General features: G+C 37.1%; 1 pseudogene; it reads left to right on the top strand.

Moving 5' to 3' along the window:
- Positions 1-20060, top strand: part of LOC122750821 — a 47843-nt pseudogene extending 27783 nt beyond the window's left edge.
- The last annotated feature ends 526 nt before the right edge of the window (positions 20061-20586 follow it).

Raw genomic sequence — 20586 nt, 5'->3', positions numbered from 1 at the left:
GGGCACCCCCTCAACTTCCAATTCCTTGCTACCACGTAAAGAGCAGCTATAAATATTTTTGTACATGTGGGGTCCTTTCCCCCTTCCATGATTTCTTTGGGCAAAAGACCTAAAGTGGGATTGCTGGGTCAAAGGGTATGCACAGCTTTATCGCCTTTGGGCATAATTCCAAATTGCTCTCCAGAATGGTTGGATCAGCTCACAGCTCCACCAACAATGCATTAGTGTTCCAATTTTCCCACAGCCTCTCCAACATTTATTATCTTCCTTTTTTGTCATTTTAGCCAATCTGATAGGTGTCAGGTGGTACCTCAGAGTTGTTTTAATTTGCATCTCTCCAATCATTAGAGATTTAGAGCATTTTTTCATATGGGAATAGATAGCTTTGGTTTCTTCATCAGAAAACTGCCTGTTCATATCCTTTGACCATTTCTCAATTGGGGAATGACTTGGATTCTTATAAATTTGATTTAATTCCCTATATATTTTAGAGATGAGGCCTTTATCAGAAACACTGGTCTCAAAAATTGTTTCCCAGCTTTCTGCCTCCCTTCCAATTTTGGATGCATTGCTTCTGTTTGTACAAAATTTTTTAAATTTAATATAATCAAAATCATCCATTTTGCATTTTATAATATACTCTATCTCTTGTTTGGTCAAAAACTGTTTTCCCTTTCCAAAGATCTGATAGGTACACTATTCCTTTCTCTCCTAATTTACCTATGGTATCACCTCTTATGTCTAAATCATGTATCCATTTTGACCTTATTTTAGTATAAGGTGTAAGATGTTGGTCTATGCCTAATTTCTGCCATACTATCTTCCAGTTTTCCCAGCAGTTTTTGTCAAATACTGAGTTCCTATTCCAGAAGCTGGAGTCTTTGGGTTTATCAAACACTACATTACTAGTGTCATTTACTACTGCATTTCCTGAGCCTAGCCTATTCCATTGATCTACCACTCTATTTTTTAGCCAGTACCAGATAGTTTTTGATGACTGCCGCTTTATAGTAAAGCTCCAGGTTTGGTACCGCTAACCCACCTTCCTGTGAATTTTTTTTCATTATTTCCCTGGATATTCTTGATTTTTTGTTTTTCCAGATGAATTTTGTTATATTTTTTCTAGCTGTATAAAATAATTTTTAGGTAGTCTGATTGGTATGGCACTGAATAAGTAAATTAATTTAGGCAGTATTGTCATTTTTACTATATTAGCTCTCGCCTATCCATGAGCAATTGATATCTTTTCAATTATTTAGATCTGATTTGATTTGTGTGAAGCGTGTTTGGTAGTTGTGTTCATAGAGTTCCTGGGTTTGTCTTGGCAAGTAGATTCCCAAGTATTTTATATTATCTACCGTTACTTTAAATGGAATTTCTCTTTCTATCTCTTGCTGCTGGACTTTGTTGGTCATGTATAGAAATGCTGATGATTTATGTGGATTTATTTTATATCCTGCTACTTTGCTAAAGTTGTTAATTGTTTCAAGTAATTTTTGACTTGATTCTCGAGGATTCCTTAAGTATACCATCATATCATCTGCAAAGAGTGATAGTTTTGTTTCCTCCTTGCCTATTCTAATTCCTTTAATTCCTTTCTCTTCTCTGATTGCTAAAGCTAACATTTCTAGAACAATATTAAATAATAGGGATGTCCATTATCACCCCTATTATTTAATATTGTTCTAGTCTCATAGATTTTTAAGTGCTCTTGGAATAACATTAGGTGTTTGGTATGGAATAGGTAAACACTAGACTTTCTACCTTTTTCAACGATCTAGTTACACAAACATTAAATATGAGGATCTAGTTATAGTACATGATAATATTAATTAGGTTAAAAATAAAAAGCATACTCTTTTAAATATTAATCTTTATAAGTATCTTTTAAAAAAAAATTTCTTACACTTCCCTCTGCATCTTTTCCCTTCCCCTCTCAGAGAGCCATCTCTTATAACATATGATTTTTTAAAAAGACAAAAGAAAAAGATTCAGCAAAACTAATTACCACATAGAAAAAAACATTGACATTATGTGCAATGTTCCCCATTCATATTACCCCTCCTCTTTGAAGAGGTGGGAGATGGTGCCTTTTCATATATCTTTTTTTTGGGGGACCAAGCTTGGCTTGTATAATTTAACAAAATTCAATTTCAATTTTTTTATGGTAGTTCTTTGCATTTATATTATAGTTGTTTGTATATTGTTTTCCCGGTGCTTCTTACTTCACTTTGCATCAGTTCAGTTAGGTCTTTCTATGCTTTTCTGTATTTGTCATATTCATAGGAAATATACTCTTTATGAGTGTTATAACCATATCAGAAAAATAGGCATACAGATTCAGAGTATTCATTTTGTAATAGCCATGCCTAAGGGGATCAGACTATGTACTGGCCAGATAACCAGAAGAATAAATTTACTTTTAAGTTCCAGTTGCTCTTTAATTGGACCACCCTGTTCTCAGACAGTTTCTTAGCCTTCATGCCTTCTGGCTACTGTCAAGAAGACTGAAGGACTAGAGATTCAAGTATATTTGAACAATGGACTTTTGTCTCCTCCCAAGCCTGGCTGTCTTTGCCTCCAACTGATAAAACCTGCCACAAATTCAAAGCATTGTCTCAGCCCTATTATGCCATTGGCACACTGTTGTAGCACGTGAAGTGGTTCTCTTTATCTTATTGTTTGCAGCATATGCTGTGTTAAAGTAAATTGTAGGGAGTTCCACACTTATACAGATCCAACCAGTGTAATATATCTTGTTTTTTCCAACATAGCCTAAAAATCAAGAGCAGGTATAAAATAATATTCTAGAATAAATGATCATAGATTATGCTTGAGATTAGGTTGTGCTCAATGTAAAAGTAGAGCATATGGAATTGAGGCCTTGGTTGTCTTATGAAATATTAAAAGAAAATATTATGACAGTGTCTTATCTGAGGTCCTAGGACTTAATTGTACCAAAATCCCAATTTGGTCTTTCTTGAATACAAGACTTTATAAATTTCAGAAAGTGATCTTGATTCTCTGAAATCAAGACACTTTTTTGTTTACAGTGACCAAAACAAGTGTGGGAATGTCTTGTTTAATCCAATTATAGATGCACCTTTGACCAGACTGAAAGGGGGATCCTTGGAGGGAGTGGTTAAAGGGAGAATAATTGGTTTGGGGAAGATATTTTTCCCCTGGGTCCACCAACATGGACATTATTATTGTTCTTTTTAAACAATTAAAAAACCTTAAATCCAAACTATGTACTTTTGCATTGCTTTGTCATGGAATTTTGTCTTTTGCCTTGTGATTGCTATACAATGTAAGTGGATATTGCTTGGATCAGAATTATGATTAGTGGGAATCTTTTCCAATTTGGGACTTCTCTCATAACAGAAATATTTGTATATTAACATATTTACTTAAAAATATAAATTTTATATTGATAAATTGACAGACTTTGGATAAAAAGGAGAATATAGAGGGTTTTTCCCCCTTTTCTATTAAATGCTAGTCCCTAAACACTAGGGATATAGAGACAAAAGTGGAAAGAGCCTGTACCCTCAAAGAGCTTACATTCCATTGAGTGAAACATGTACACATATCATCATATACAAAATTTATATATGTGAACTATGTCTTTGGAACCCCCCAAAGGAAAAAGGAGCTTTCTCAATTCACACAGAGCCTGATTTATCCAGAAGGGAACAAACTTCAAAGAGTGGGGTCATGTTTCTTATATTCTGGAGTAGTTATGCCCCCATGCTAGAATAAAACCTGAAAAAAATCTCTAAAATGAAGCTGTGACCCATGCCTCCCCACAATGTGAATAACAAGGTTCCTTGCAGAACAAGTACTCAATGTATAGTAAGAATACAAATGGTATAGCTGTTTGTTTTCTTCATCAGAGGATATGATTAAGAGACAAAAGAGCTCAAAAGTACACCTAGAAAAATACAGAAAATGTGTAGCAGAGTAGTCTGCCATATCTTCCTCCTGTCATGGTTTTAGGGGGAGCTTTGAGGGAATAGGGGGTGATTATTCTCCTTTACTATAGGCTCAAACTTCCATTCTGCTGTACTCCCCTCACTGTCAGTGGCTAGTGGTTGATACACTAATGCCATTTAACCAGTTACCTTTAATTCAATTTTACAAGAGGATATTTACCAGGAAAGAGTAGTAAGAGCAAAAGTACAAATATTTCTGCTCCGAACTTGGGAAGGGATTCTCCCCTACATCATCTCAGTATTTGGGGCAAGTGGATTCAAAGTAGTTTCTACAAGTGTTCATCCCCCTCTAGTCACTTCGAAATGCAGCATAGCTAATGGATGGTTGAGTCTGTATCTCTGCTATTGCTTGCCTGGGCCAGCTAGGTTGTTTGGGAATTTGTTCCTCAACATCTGGCTCCCAGAAAATCCTGGCATCACCATCATCTCCTGGACTTCTGGTAGCTCATTCTCCTGACCTTTCAAAGCTCACAGGGTCATAGGTATCTCCAATTTCATTCACCTAGAAGAATAAATAAATACAACAGAGAAAGAAGCAACAGCAGGGCCATTCTTTCACCAGCCAAACATCTCCATTGGGGAGATAAAAACTGAGGCCTCTGTTCCCACTAAGTTCTTAGTCCTTCCCATATCACTTACACACAGTCAGGCAGGAATGAAGGCTCACTTAAACTTTGCCTCGTTAATGTCCTTTGAATGCAGCTCAGTTTGAGTTCCTTCGGTCAATCAATTGTTCATCTTTTTTTTTTTCACCTGGTTAGCAGACTGCAACCAATTGCAGAATGCTTGTGCTTATTCCAAATCAGGGAGTAGGACGTTTTCTTTATGCATCATAACTTTCAGGAAACAGCTTCCTTAGCCTCTTCCACATGGAGATTTTTGTTACCTTAGCATTCTGCATATGGTCACCAGCTCCCACTTTCTCTTCTGGGTGGGCCTGAGTTTGTCCAGTCCCCTTGTAGTTTAGGTTAAATGTTGAAGAAAATGAGAAACGCATTAAACAATTAAAAAAGTTATTTAGCCAGAGTAGGGAAAAGATATTCAACAAGGATAGGCATCTATCTTTAATACAGACACCTCAAGTTGATTCAGCAGAGTGAAATTTTTGCAACCAGAAAATAATGCCTACAGTTTGAGTCTTTATCTCCTGAGTCAACCAAGCCTAGTAATGTAAACTACTAATGTCCTAATTACATTTAAAGGGAAAAAACCTAGTCTAACTTGCATTAGGGGGCAGGGGTGAGTGGGTTAGGATGTTGCTCCTGTAATACTTTACTTCTCAGTGGCAAGGTCCTTAAAGTCTTCTAGAGCAGAGGTATCAAACATGCAACCCACAACACTCAGGAGTGAGGCTTAAACCAGATTAGAATGTAATTGGGAAATATTTAACAAAATAAATAAAAATACAACAGAACACAGATAATGTTAATATGTGGTTTTCTAAGTCAATATTCCGTTTATAAGGATCTTTTTATATGGTTTAATGGCCACTATTCTGGAGGGCCTTCTACCACTTAAATGACTTTAGGGCTATTGCTAGTCAACTCTGACCTCTGGTATTTAAGAAGTATGATACAGACAGAACCAAAGAAGAAGAGAAAAACTAAGAAACCCAAGAAAAAACCAAAACAATGTAATAGCTCCCTGAAAGGGGTGGGTTCTGAATCTGAGAGAGTCCCTGTAAAGTTCAAGTCCCAGGTCTAAATGATCAAGTACATGTGGTGGGTGATGCCAAATGTTTGCAGGTGACAGTGGATATTTCAGTATAAAAAAGTGACCATAGGGAAGAAGGAGGGATAGAGATTGGAACAGAAAAACATAAATAAAAATGTTTAACCTGAAAAAAAAAAAAGGTGGGGAGGGGTGTGCTGAGAAGGGTACAGGATCTATATATTATCTATATACACACACATAAATATATATGTTGTGCATATATGAGTTATTTAGGTCTTATTTATATAGTAATTTTATTTAAGCAAGTTGGTCATATATATAATTTTTTTTCAGGACAATGAGGGTTAAGTGACTTGCCCAGGGTCACACAGCTAGTAAGTGTAAAGTGTCTGAGGTCAGATTCGAACTCAGGTCCTTCTGAATCCAAGGCTGGTGCTTTATCTACTGCATCATCTAGCTGCCCCTATATTATTTATATAAATTGACATGTATTCGTTAGTTATAAAACAGTTATTTACCTGTTTAAAAAAAGAAAACTGCTTGTTTATTAAAAAAAAGGAAAAGGAAGGATTTAAAATACTAAGTTATATGTACTAGACTATATCTAGGTATATCTTAATGTAATAACATAGAAAATATATATTATATATGTCATATATGTGTGTATGTGCATATTACATCTATGTTTTATATATAATTTATATATCACAAATAACATTTTTAAAAAAGTGACCATAACCAAGGGCAGTACTAGGAATATCTGGGATCTAGCAAATATATAAATACTTCCTGTATAGTCACCGATTCTTATCACAGGTCAGGTAGAATTGTCCTGTATGACTACCCACTTAGTGTTTTCTGGCTCATTAGTCAGGAATTCTCTATCCCTGGAAGGTTCATGGGTGGAAGAATACAAAATCTTTGCCACATTGGAGGTCCCTGAGGGACTGACCCTCTTCTGTGAGGGTTGGTTAGAAACTCTCACCTTCCTCTTGTTGCTATAAAGTAAGACCCCTTCCAACAATGCCATCCCTTGGTTCTCTAAATCCCTTTACTTCTTCTCTTCCATCCCCCACTGGAAAAGCAAGAAAACCACAATCTCCTGTTGCAAATATTCATAGTTAAGCGTGTCTTTAAAAAATGTCTTAACGTACATTACCTTTGTATCAAGAGGTTGATGATCCATTTCATTATGAGTCCTATGAGATCATGACTGGTCCTTATGTTGATCGTAGTTTCTAAGATTTTCAGTTGATTGTCTTTATTGTTGTTGTTCAGTTATTTTTCAGTGATTTCCAACTCTTCATGACTCCATTTCAGGGTTTCTTGGCAAAGATACTGGAGTGACTTGCCATTTCTTTCTCTGGCTTATTTACAGATGAGAAAACAAAGGCAGAGTTAAGTGACTTGCCCAGAGTTACACAGCTAGTAAGTTTCTGAGACCAGATTTGAATTCAAGAAGTTGAATCTTCCTGACTCCAGGCCTGGCACTCTATCCACTGTGCCACCCAGATGCCCCTGATTGTTTTTTTACAACATTGTTATTGTATAAATTGTTCACTAATTCTGCTTACTTCATTTTGCATGAGTTCATAAAATCTTCCCAGGTTTCTCTGGAACTTTTCCCTTCATAATTTATTATGGCATCATGGTATTCCAGCGTGTTCATATACCATAATTTGTTCATTCACTTCCCAGTTGATGGGGATCTCCCCCACTTTCCAATTCCTTGTCACCCTGCAAAGAGCTGCTATAAATATTTTTGTACATCTTTATTAATAGAGTTTCTTTTGCTGAGGACAACCCCCTCTTTAGTCTACCTTCCCTCTTATTCTCCACTTCCATTATGCCTTTCCCTTCTGTTTCCCTGTTCAGTGAAATGTATTTCTGTACCTAACTTGAGTGTGTGTGTGTGTGTGTGTGTGTGTGTGTGTGTGTGTATGTATGTTTATTCTTCCTTCCTTTGAAGAGTTTGGTCCAGAGTAAGGTTCAAGTATCACCTGCTCCTCTCTCTACTTCTTCCACCTAATGTAGTCTTTCCCCCACAACCCCATTTCATTCTTCTTTTAAGATGATCAAGACATACCAGAAACACTCCCAGGAACTTTGCTTAATTAGACTCCCTCTAGGCCCCTAGATAATGATAGAATTCTAAGGAGACACAGGTATCATTTCTCCATGTTAGAAAATAAACAATTCATTTTTGTTTAGTTACTCATGATTACTTATATATACATTTTGATGTTTCTCTTGACTGTTGTTTGTACTTCAAAGTTTCTATTCAGCTCTGATTTTTTTCCACTGGGAATATTAAAAAGTTGTATATTTTATTAAAGATAAATTTTCCTCCAATAGGATTATATTGTTTTTCTGGGTAAGTTATTAATTTTTTTCCTTTCCTTTCCTTTTCTTTTCTTGCGGGGCAATGAGGGTTAAGTGACTTACCCAGGGTCACACAGCTAGTAAGTGTCAAGTGTCTGAGGTTAGATTTGAACTCAGGTTCTCCTCAATCCAGGGCCCATGCTTTAACCACTGCACTGCCTAGCTGCCCCTGGGTAAGTTATTCTTGATGGTGAGATACCCTTTGACTTTTGGAATTTTGCATTCCAAGGTCTCTGTTTCTGTGAGGTTGTAGTTGCTAAGTCTTATATGATCTTGATTATGGGTCATTAATAGTCAAATTCTTTCTTAAAGGCTGCTTGCAATACTTTTTCTTTGAGCTAGAAACTCTACATTTTTGTTATAATAAACCTGGGAGTTTTACTTTTGAGCTTTCTTTCAGAAGGTAATTGTTGGTTTCTTTCTTTTCCCACTGTAACTTCTAGTTCTAAGAGATCAAGCCATATTTCTTTTATTTCTTTAAATATTATGTCTAGACTTTTAAATTTTGTCCATAGATTTCAGGTACTCAAGTTATCTTCTTAAATTATCTCTCTTCAATTTATTTTCCAGGTCAGTTATTTTTTGCTGTGAGATCTCTAACATTTTCTTCTATTTTTTCAGTCTTTTGATTTTGTTTTTAATATTTCTGGTAGTCTTATGTAGTCATCATATTATTTTTTTGTCCATTTGAATATTCAGGGAGTTTGTTGCCTGGGCAAGGTTTTATTCCTTTTATGCCAAGCTGTTCCCTTTCTAATTCTTTCTTCCATTGCTCTCATTTCCTTTTTGATTTTTTTCTCTAGTACTCTCATTTCACTTATAAACACATTTTAAATCCTTAAAAATGCTTATTTCTCTTCCTGAAATTTTAATTGAACTTGTGCCTAAGCTGTGTATTTCTTTGAAGCTTTCCTTGTAGTTGTTTTGGTGTCTTCCCTTCTCCTGACATTGTGTTTTAAGTGTTTCTGTCACCATAATAACTCTTTGTGATGGGATTATTCATTTATTGGCTTTTAAATTTTGTTTCTTTCAGTCTTCTTCCTCATTTCAGATTTTATGTTGGGGCCAGACTTTGTGCAATTTTTTTTTTTTTGCAGGGAAATGAGGGTTAAGTGACTTGCCCGGGGTCATACAGCTAGTAAGTGTCAAGTGTCTGAAGTCGGAATTGAATTCAGGTTCTTCTGAATCCAGGGCTGGTGCTTTATCCACTGTGCCACCTAGCTACCCCCAGATTTTGTGCATTTTTAAAGAGAATGTCTAGTCCTCCTGGTTCTTTCTTTGATATTGAATGTTATATCTTTCCAGAACTGGCAAGTTTTAAATGCTTCTAAAATGGTTTGGTTTAGAGCCATGTCTGATTTCTTCCCTCTTGGTCTGAGCTCTGAAAGTTCTTGACATGAGTTTAGGTCTAAGCAATAAGCCTGTGTTCTTGCTTCTTTTGGAGTTCTACTAATTTGCTTCTGGAGTTGACTACTATCAATTAACCAGAAAGCTCTACTGGTACTGAGTGACAGAACTGCTAGCTCCCCTTTAGTGTGGAATTACTACCTTGGTTCTTCTACTGTAGGGTTTAGACTAAGACTGAGATCCACTCTATTCCTGGGGTCAGAACCACACAGCTGCTGCTTACTTCTGACCTTGTTCTTTGCTTGGTACACAGCCTAGGGCCTGTGACCAACTCCTCACACCTGGAAGACCACACTTAGGAACTGGTCCACTTCTCAGATATGTAACTTGGAACTGAGTAGTGAGAAACAAAGCTGCCAGCTTTCATCCATTCTTGCACTCTGTACAAATTTGGACCTCTTTGTGCTGGACTTGGGAATTTCTTTTTGCCTAAGTGTAAAGTCTCCTCCATGCCTAAGATTCCCTGCAATTCCATTCTTAGCTAGACAATCTTCTCCATTGTTTGCACAGCATTGTCTGTCTTCCTGTGCCAACCTGGGCCGGAAAAATGGATCGCTGTGATTTTTTTCTCTTGAATTTCTTTTTCTAGATCTATTTTGAAGAGTTTGGCTGGGAGAGCCCGATTCAACTTCTTTCTGCTACTCCTTCATTTTTGATTTATCAATCTAAATATGTACTTTTGATAATATATTTTAAACATATAATATTTTCTTTTTTCTGAGTTGCATATGAAAAATTTTAACATCTTTTTAAAAAAATGAGATCCACATTCTCTCCCTAATTCTCTCCCTCTCTCCATCCCTTTCCTCTTCCTGAGTCAATAAGCTATTTGATATAGGTTATACATATGCAATCATGACAAACAAATTTACATATTAGTCATGTTGTGAAAGAAAATACAGACCTCCCTCCCAAAAAAGCCCAAAAAATGTAGAGTGAAAAATAGTGTACTTTGATTTGCTTTCAAACTCCATTAGTTCTTTCTACAGTGATGGATAGCATTTTTCATCATGAGTCCTTTGAAATCTTCTTGAATCATTATATTGCTGAGAATAAGTCAGTCACAGTTAATCATTATACAATATTGCTGTTACTGTGTACAATGTTCTTTTGGTTCTGTCCACTTCATTCTGCATCAATTCATGTGAGTCTTTCTAAAATCATCTTGCTCACCATTTTTTATAGCACAATAATATTCCATTACAATCATACACCATAACTTGTTCAGCCATTCCCCAATTGATGGACACCCCCGCAATTAAATTATGTTTTTTAAGACCTCAATTTTATGTTCTCTTAATTTGGGCATTTCATATTTTTGTAGGTAATTATCCATTTTCTTTAAATCCTTAGTTATGCTAGTACTTCTACATCACAGATCTAGAACTGAAAGGCACATTAAAGGTCATCTAAAAAAAGGTCATCTAGTTTAGCTTCTTAATTTTATACATCTAGAAACCAAGGCTTAGTAAGGATAAAGAACTTGGTGAACCAATTGTCAGTTCCTACAACTGGACTCTGAAACTCAAAATTACATGGTTGTTAGTTCTGGCCCCAATTGGCTAGTGGGGTAGGCTTTAGGTGAAGAGCTATAAGTATTTCAGTTATCATATGTTATTTCATGAGATTTCTACTTTGTTCAATGCATTTATCTTATCCTATGGATTCAGCTTTAGTTACTCTAGATTTTCTCTACATTTCTTTCTTTTTTTGACTTTTAAGATTGAATGGTAGGGGCAGCTAGGTGGCGCAGTGGATAAAGCACTGGCCTTGGATTCAGGAGGACCTGAGTTCAAATCCAGCCTCAGACACTTGACATTTAACTAGCTGTGTGACCCTGGGCAAGTCACTTAACCCTCATTGCCCTTAAAAAAAAAAGATTGAATGGTATGTGGAATACAACTTTTCTCCTCTCTCGTTATTACTTCCACTAGTTTATCTTTGGCTAGGTGGTAGAGTGGATAGAATGCTGGGCTTGGAGTATGGAAGACTTATCTTTGTGAGTTCAAATCCAGCCTCAGACACTTACTAACTGTGAGATCTGGGGAAAGTCACTTTGTTTATCTGTTTCCTCATCTGTAAAATGAGCTGGAGAAGGAAAGGGCAAACTGTTCCAGTATCTTTGCCAAGAAAACCCCAAAAGGGGTCATGAAGAATTGGACACAACTGAAATGACTCAATAAAAGTTTCTTTTAAAACTCACTGTTTATATACATTATGAATAAAAGCAATACAAATTGTCTCGGGGTCACCAATTATTGACAATTCAAAAGACTTCTTTTAAGGATGATTGAGGGGTCTCTACTGTGCTGTGCTTGAAATTTTTCCTCTAAAAATGACATCTTTATAGTAACACAATTATCTCCATTACCTAGACTTTTAATGAACCAATCCTAATCTGTTACTGCAGATGATATAAAAAATAATACATTTATGAAATCAATATGTACTCTTGAATTTTTTGTAATGTTCTCTGATCACTATTTTATGACACTGAAATCCTTCAAACAAACATTTTCCTCTTTTGTTTTTTGTATATTGAAGCAAAACTCCTTGGAGCAAAATAGGGTAACTATTTCCAGAATGATTTAGTCAATAGTCTTATAGAACTTAAATAGCTTTTATTGGTGTAACTTGAAGTTGTTGCTATGGTATAAAACTGGCTGGTTACTCAGATCTTTTTTTCCCCTCCTTCTATAGGAATTTGGGGAAGACCTGAATCTTCCCAGACCCACATCTTTTTCCTCCTACTAGGTGGCCAATGGGGTGTGATCTTTCCTTTGGTCCATGATTCTTCTGCTTCTTTTCATTGTCTCAAGCTAGAGATTTGTCTATGTTTACTCCATTCTAGTGATCTGAATATGGCTCCAACAATGAAAACAGCTCTTAAGTCCACATGGGTCCCTTTCTCTGCTTTTAAATACAGAATATTAATAAAAAACCCCATCATTATGATATCATTTCACACATATAGCTCTGGAGCTCTCAAGTTAAAATAAAATTCTGACCATTAGTATAGATCTGATCTCCTGTCCTGTTTTCTGGTTTTGTATATCACAGGTGGTCATTGACATCCTCCATTTCTCCTTCCCCATAATGGAATAAGTATACAGACATGCTGTATAAGGCATTCATAGTAGGTCATATTAAAAGGGCATTGACAAACATGTAAATAGTGGGAGAGGGTATTGGGAAAAGGAAAACTTTTCTGTAGCTTGCCTTAATTCTTTTTTTTTTTTTTGTGAGGCAATGAGGTTTAAGTGACTTGCCCAGGGTCACACAACTAGTAAATGTCAAGTGTCTGAAGCCAGATTTGAACTCGGGTCCTCCTGAATCCAGGGTTGTTGCTTTATCCACTATGACACCTAGCTGCCCCTACATAATTTTTTTGGGGGGGGGCAATGGGGGTTAAGTGACTTGCCCAGGGTCACACAGCTAGTAAGTGTCAAGTGTCTGAAGCCAGATTTGAACTTAGGTACTCCTGAATCCAGGTCCAGTGCTTTATCCACTGCACTGCCTAGCTGTCCCCCCCTACATAGCCTTTTAAAGTTTTCTAAGTACTTTAAATATTTAATTTCATTTGAATCTTACAACAACTGTGAGGTAGGTACTCTAGGGATTATCTCCATTTTACAGGTGAGGAAGTTGAAACTCAGAAAGGTCAAGTGACTTGCCCCTAGTCACACTAGTAGATGTCGGAGATGGCACATGAATTTAATTTTTCCTGATTCCAAGTCCAGGCCTCTAGCCACTAAGCCAAGCTGTCTATGGTCACACATGTCACACAGGTCTTTGGCCAGTGGAGTTCCACGTTGGTAGACATCAATACACACTGTATCTCCCCTTCACTTTCTCCCTTCCATCTTGGAGGTATATTGGGTTTTTTACTGGGGAGGGCAGTGTTGCAGACAGGATTATTCCTACTCAGCTTCACTCTGGGGCTTCACTATCAATACTTTCCTTCTATGAAATTTCAAGGCTTTAGTGAAATGAAAGGCAGCTTCTCCTCACAAAAATTTGCCAGAAACCTCTCTGATCCAGTCTAACCCTCCTTGTTTTATGACTGAAAAAGCCACCAAAGGAGTTAAGGAAGGCTCTCATCTTTAGACTTTGATCTTGGGGATCTCAGACTTGCCCCTTTACTCCTCTTCAGTCTCTTCTCTGTGGGTAGTGAGTCACTAGAATTTCACACACTGTTAACTATTTTGAGTGTAGGAAAAACTTAACTACAGTGCAGAGACTTTCAGGATACAAACTATATGTAGGAGGGCAAATTGCAGGTAATTGGTATAATCACAGTCATGCTTTATCTAGCTTAACACACCCAAGTCTTTCTTCTTATTTCCACTCTGCTTCATCCTGTAGGTCAGAGCTAAATGCAGCCATTTTGCTCTAATGAGGCTTTAAGTCTAGTCTTGGGGAGGGGGTGGTGGTGCATGTGATGTACCTATGTATTGAGGGGAGGGAATTCCAGTGGGGACGTGGGCACTCTCATTGGGGCAACATTCCTCAGTGTCCCACTGTAGTTATAACCTTGACCAGGACTGCTGTTCATTTTTTTTTTTTTTTGGCCATCCCAATTTTCCAGTTTCCTCTACTCAACTCCTACTCCTGGATTAGTAAGTAAGTGAGGGGATTCTGAGTTCTTAAAGTGTGTGTCAGTGAAACACAAGTTCAGACAGGTACCAGCAAGTTGGAAAGACTTCAACCAAGGGTCTTGTGACTGACTATATATCTGCTATCTGGGAAACAGTCTAGTAAGTTTAAAGGGACTTGTAAGCAGAAGGCCTGTCATTAAAAATGGCATTTTTGGGGGCAGCTAGGTGGTGCAGTGGATAGAGCACTGGCCCTGGATTCAGGAGGACCTGAGTTCAAATCCAGCCTCAGACACTTAACAATTACTACTTGTGTGACCCTGGGCAAGTCACTTAACCCCAATTGCCTCATCAAAATTAAAAAAAGAAAAAAATGGCATTTTTTTCTTGGTTCCAGTTAATACCTTCAGTCAATCAGTCAATCAATCAATCAATCAATCAATCAATCAACCAACAAGCATCTATTAAGTATCTACTATGTGCCAGGCACTGGGAATAAAAGAACAACAAGTGAGATCATACTTATTTGCAAGGTGCTTACATTCTTTCTTTTTTTTTTTTTAGGCAATGGGGGTTAAGTGACTTGCCCAGGGTCACACAGCTAGTAAGTGTCAAGTGTCTGAGGTCGGATTTGAACCCAGGTACTCCCGAATCCAGGGCCGGTGCTTTAACCACTGCGCCATCTAGCTGCCCCCTTAAGGTGCTTACATTCTAATAGGGAAATCAGGGACATGTACAGGGTGTTCCAAAAGTCTTAGTTCAGTTCCAAGCAATTAAACTTTAAAATATATCCAGAATACTAATAAAGTGAATAAATAAAAATAAAGACAAAGTAGTTAAATATAAGGTAGTTTGAGAAGGAGGGCACTGGCACCTGGGAGAATAGAAAAGGATTCACCTAGGAGATGGTACTTAAGCTTTCTCTTGAAGATAGAGAGGGATTCTTTGAGGTGGAAGTGAGGAAGAAGTACATTCCTAGAATGGGGGAACAGCCAGTTCAAATACATGGAGATGGGAGATAGAGTGTACTGTGTTAGGAACAGAGAGAAGGCCAAATGTGTCTGGATTATAGAGAACTGGAGGTAGAGTAATATACTGTGAGCCTGGAAGGATAGGTTGGGGTCAGGTTATAAAAACCAAAGAGAAGAGTTTATATTACAACATGTATTAGTGTAGGTATAGTTCAAACTAATGAAATCACATAGCCTTGAAGGAATTTTTAGTTTGCCTGATCTCTCATATTTTATGGGCTTTCCTTTTTTTTCCCAAGTTGGTTGATTCTTTTCTATTTTAAAAAAAATTAAAATTTTCTCTTCTGTAATGGCCTCTTACTTTACTAGTTAGTTGCACCAGTGTGTGTGTGTGTGTGTGTGTGTGTGTGTGTGTTTGATCTGACATATGTTCATCCCAGGTTTTTAATGAAATGTTGTTAAGCAGTCTGCCAGTTTCCTGTAAGTAATTTACTTTGAAAACTATTCATTTCTATTTTTTAAAAAGCAAAAAAAATTATTAGTTTTAAAATGTGATGCCTTTGTATAATAAAAAAGAAGAAGAAAATCTGAAAGGGACCATAAAATTCTTGGTTAGACTATTTTCAAAGAAGAGTTTTATAGGGGAAGAAATGAAGCCTCATGCTTTTGAGTGAAACTTGCAAGTTCTTTGCATTATTGCTGTTGTTCCTGCTGGCAATAACTGAAACAGATGAAACAGCCTCTTAGAAAAGAATGAGTCTGGCTTTATTTAGAGAACCAAATGATATTACATTTTTGAAGCAGCTAGGTGATGTGGTGGTTAGAGCACCAGACCTGAGTTAGAGCAGAGTCAGGAAGACCTGAGTTAAAATCCTACCCCATGTGTGAGATTAGGAAAGGCACTTAACTGCTTCCTGCCTCAGTTTCCTTATCTGTAAAATGGGGATCATAATCATGCCTACCTGTGAGGATTAAATGAGAAAATTTGTAAATCCTCTTGGCAAATAGTAGGTGCTTAATAAATGAATGTTTCCTTCCTTTTGTTAGTAATGGAGCTAAATAGGTAGAAGAATTTGTCAAAATTTCATTCATAATTTGAGTACCATCTTGGGGAGTCAGACTAAGTTAAGAGCCAAGAGTCTCCTACAGGTAAAATAAAGTCTTTATGTTAAACACTGAAGGAAACAAAGGTAAGGCCAAATTAGTGGACTCAGGCAGTTCATCAATGATAATAAGCACTGTGGGGTTTCACTTCTATTTTCTTCCAAATTTTTAAAAATTTTATTTTATTTTTAATTTTTGGAATAAAAAAGTACTTCGATAGTCTAGTATAATAAAAAGATAATTTTACATGAAACTGCAAATTTATTATGTATATCTTGCTATTCCTTTTAAATATATAATAAAATTATTGTATAAATTTATCATTTCTTCTTTCCCCCCTCCCTCAGAGGCATCTACCATTAGACACAAAGGTGTATATGTGTGTGTGTGTGTGTGTGTGTGTGTAAAATCATTCTATACAACCTTCAATTTATCAGTTCTTTTTCTGGATACAGATATTGTCTTCCTTCATATGTCTTTGGGCATTTATAATAGTCAAAATGACTTATTTATGCAAAGTTGTTCTTAAAACAATATGGCTGTTACTGTATACAACTGTATTCTCAATGTATCACTGTTCTTGGATGTGTTGCTCTGGTCTCTCTGATTTCAAATGGATGCCCTGTGTACCAGATCTCTTTGATGAAATGATCAAAGGGAAGGGGAGGAGAGGGGAGGAAGAGAAAGAGAGAGAGAGAGAGAGAGAGAGAGAGAGAGAGAGAGAGAATATAAATAACATCAACAGATTGGTGTTTAATCAGAACCAAAGGAATTTGATGATTTCAAGGAAGAGCTCAGTAAGTTATAACAGCCTGATGGGTTTACCTTTTCTATATATTCACCTAGTAACAAGAATGCTGGTGTTGGTTGGTCAGGGCACCATCTTCCCTAGACAGCTGTAGAAAGACATATTCTTTAATATACAACCTTTAAAAAATTTATGAGCTTAACAATCATCTACAAACACATATCCTAATATAAAAGAAAACCAAAAAAGGATTGTATAATAAACCATGAATTTTCGATACATATGCATACATATAAACAAATACAGACATACACATACACACACAGTGTTTCAAAGGTCTTGTACAGCTTTAAACTATTGTATAAGGGTGGGATTGATTGAGTAAATCAAGCAAGGAAGCCTAATTGTCCTCCCTACTTCTACTGTGTCCTCTTTAATACATCTTCCACAAAGTGGTCAAAGTAATTTTCCTAAGGATTACCATGTCCCCATCATGCTCAAAATCCTGTCGATCCCTACTACTTTATATATATATATATATATATATATATATATATATGTACACAAACACACGCATTTATTTATTTATTTATTTTCTTTCTTTCTTTCTTTCTTTTTTAGTGAGGCAATTGGGGTTAAGTGACTTGCCCAGGGTCACACAGCTAGTAAGTGTTAAGTGTCTGAGGCCGGATTTGAACTCAGGTACTCCTGACTCCAGGACCGGTGCTCTATCCACTGCGCCACCTAGCTGCCCCCACACACATATATTTATAACAAATATGTATGCATATAAAGAGTTATAACTAACATTATGGAGTTATAACTAACTGGGGCAAGCGGTACACTTGGGCTATGTCAAGCAACACCAAATTCCCCAAATTATCCTGCTATAAAAATGATATAAGTAAGACAAATTCAATGGAGTAGGAGTAGTATTAAATATTAGTGGGGTTCATAGCTTCCTATTTTAACTAATTATTATTAATATTTCCATATTAGTATTGTATGAATTAGGCTCAGTTGTTGATTTTTTATTTCTACAAGAAGGGTCGTGCTCAGAGTTTCCCTTCTTGGTTCAAGATGACTGCCTGAAAGTTTTTGGACCTTGCTTCTGGACCAGGATGACTCATCCTGGCTTTCATTGTGAAATGATGAGGAGTCTCTCTCTTATCTGGGGAGCTGGAAGAACTGATGACTTAATGGCTGCACAAAAGGGAATGTCCTACCCCCTCCCTTTTCTCTTTGACTTTGACTCTCTAAGTGGTATCACGTAACTTCAGGAATTCCAGTTAGGAGCAGGGAAGGGCTGCTCTTTCTCTTTTTCAGAATCATAGTAACCATGGCCACAGGTCATAGGAAAGGAGGACTTAACTGGAAGCAATTGTGCCTAATCTCCTCTTTTATGTTATCTTTCCTGAGTAGGTGACCAAGCATCAGTCTGGGGATGGACATGTCCAGGTTGAGATGATCTTGTAAGTTTAAAAGGTCTGGAGTATGGCAGCAGTAGCAGCATCCACCACAATAGCTGAGGCCATGTTTATTATAGTATACATGTGCTGATGGCAAGTGAAACTTTGGGTTCAGAAGAGAGAAAGAATGCTTGAGATGTCCTGGGACCCCAACATTGGGTATATGTGCCAGTTGTAGTTCAACCAACTTGCTGAGGACAACAAATATTTGACTGAGAGGAAACGTGTAATAGTGGTTGAATTGATATATGGGGGACATTCTAGGGATATCCAGAAAATTTTGGAGCCTTAAAGGACATCGTCCCTCATTGCTTAGGCCTTTGGAGGATGAAAAACTTCCTGGCTGTTTCTGTCTCTGTGGCAGCCCAGTATTGACTCACTTGGAAATTTAGTATGAATAGTGAACTTTAATTTTTAAAAATGATCTATTCTTTTTTTTCTTTTTCTTTATTTCGTTAAATATTTCCCAATTACATGTGAAATTTTTTTTATCCCCTTCCCTTCCTACTTTTCTGTTGGAAAAGACAGATATCCATCACCATTTGAGTATGCTATATATTTTCCCTTTTTGAACCAATTTAGATATGAGTGAGGTTCAAGCATTACCCATCCTGCCCACCATTTCCCCTTCCACTATAAAAACTCTTCCTTGTGCTCCTCTTTTATGTGATAATTTTCCCCATTCTTCCTCTCCCTTCACCCTTATCCAAGCACATTTCTCTTGCCTATCCATTTTTTTATTACATCATCCCAACATAATCAACTCACTCCTGCACCCTCTTTCTACATAGAATCCTTCTAACTGCTCTGGTAATGATAAAGTTCTTAGAAGATGCATGTATATCTCTTTCCCTTCTCTCAAGATGGCAGACAAAAAAACCCCTAAAATGAACTAAAGGGAAAAAAGGTCAAAAAGGAAAAAAAGGAAAAGAAGGCTAAAAAGGAAGATCTTGCCAAAAAGGTGGTGAAAAAGCCTTGAAAGCATTGCAGCAGCAACCGGGTCCTGGCTAGAGGGGTCAGCAGATGATCAAGGTCTGCCATATATTCCTGGTGGGCCATGTATAAGCACCAAGTACTATGCAACCAAAACCTGGATTGAAAGGAAAAAGAAAGAGAAGGTGTCTGCTACCATCTCAAAGCCAGTTGGTGGTGATAAGAATGGAGGAACCCTTGTGGTGAAGATTCACAAAATGCCTGGGTATTATCCTACAGAGGATGTGCCTAGAAAGCTGCTAAGTTATGGCAAAAAGCCCATCAGCCAGCACGTGAGCAGACTCCAATCTAGCATCACCCCAGGCTCCATTCTGATCATGCTCACTGGCCTCCACAGGGGCAAGAGAGTGGTTTTCCTGAAGTATCTGGCTAGTGGCTTGCTACTGGTGACTGGACCTCTGACCATCAACCGTGTTCCTCTGCGAAGAACCCATCATAAATTTGTCATTGCCACCTCTACCAGGGTTAACCTTTCAGGTGTGAAAATTCCAAATCACCTTACTGATGCTTACTTCAAAAAGAAGAGGATCTGTAAACCTAGACACCAAGAAGGAGAGATTTTTGACACAGAAAAAGAGAAATACGAGATTACAGAGCAGCACAAGGCTGACCAGAAAGCAGTGGACTCTCAGATCCTGCCTCATCAAATCAAGAAGATTCCTCAGCTCCGTGGCTACCTGCATTCTGTATTTTCTCTCTCCAATGGAGTCTATCTGCACTAACTGGCATTTTAAATTCCTGGCAAAGAACTCTTATTAAAATATTTGGAATAACTAAAAAAAAAAGATACATGTATCATCTTCCATATTGAAAGGCAGAGAGTTTAACCTTATTGAGTCCCTTGTGATTTCTGTTTCATGTTTACCTTTTAAAAATTTCTCTTGAGTATTACACTTCAAAGTCAGATTTTTGTAGTCAGCTCTGGTCTTTTTATCAAGAATGTTTGAAAGTACTTGATTTCATTAAATATCCATTTTTTCCCCTTGCAGGATCATGCTCAGTTTTGCAGGGTAGATTATTCTTGGTTGTAATCTCTGCTATTTTGCATTCCAGAATATCATATGTCAAGCTCATGTGGTAATGTGGTAACTAATAGATCTTGTGTGATCCTGACTATGGCTCCATGGTATTTGAATGGTTGCTTTCTAACTGCTTGAAGTATTTTCTCTTTGACCTGAAAACTCTGAAATTTGGCCAAAATATTCCTAGGAGTTTTCATTTTTGGATCTCTTTTAGGTGGTAATTGGT

This window comes from Dromiciops gliroides, chromosome 1, assembly GCF_019393635.1.
Source record: "Dromiciops gliroides isolate mDroGli1 chromosome 1, mDroGli1.pri, whole genome shotgun sequence".
NCBI lineage: Eukaryota > Metazoa > Chordata > Mammalia > Microbiotheria > Microbiotheriidae > Dromiciops > Dromiciops gliroides.
The sequence above is the reverse complement of the archived record's forward strand: the minus strand, read 5'-3'. Positions and strand labels throughout refer to the sequence as shown.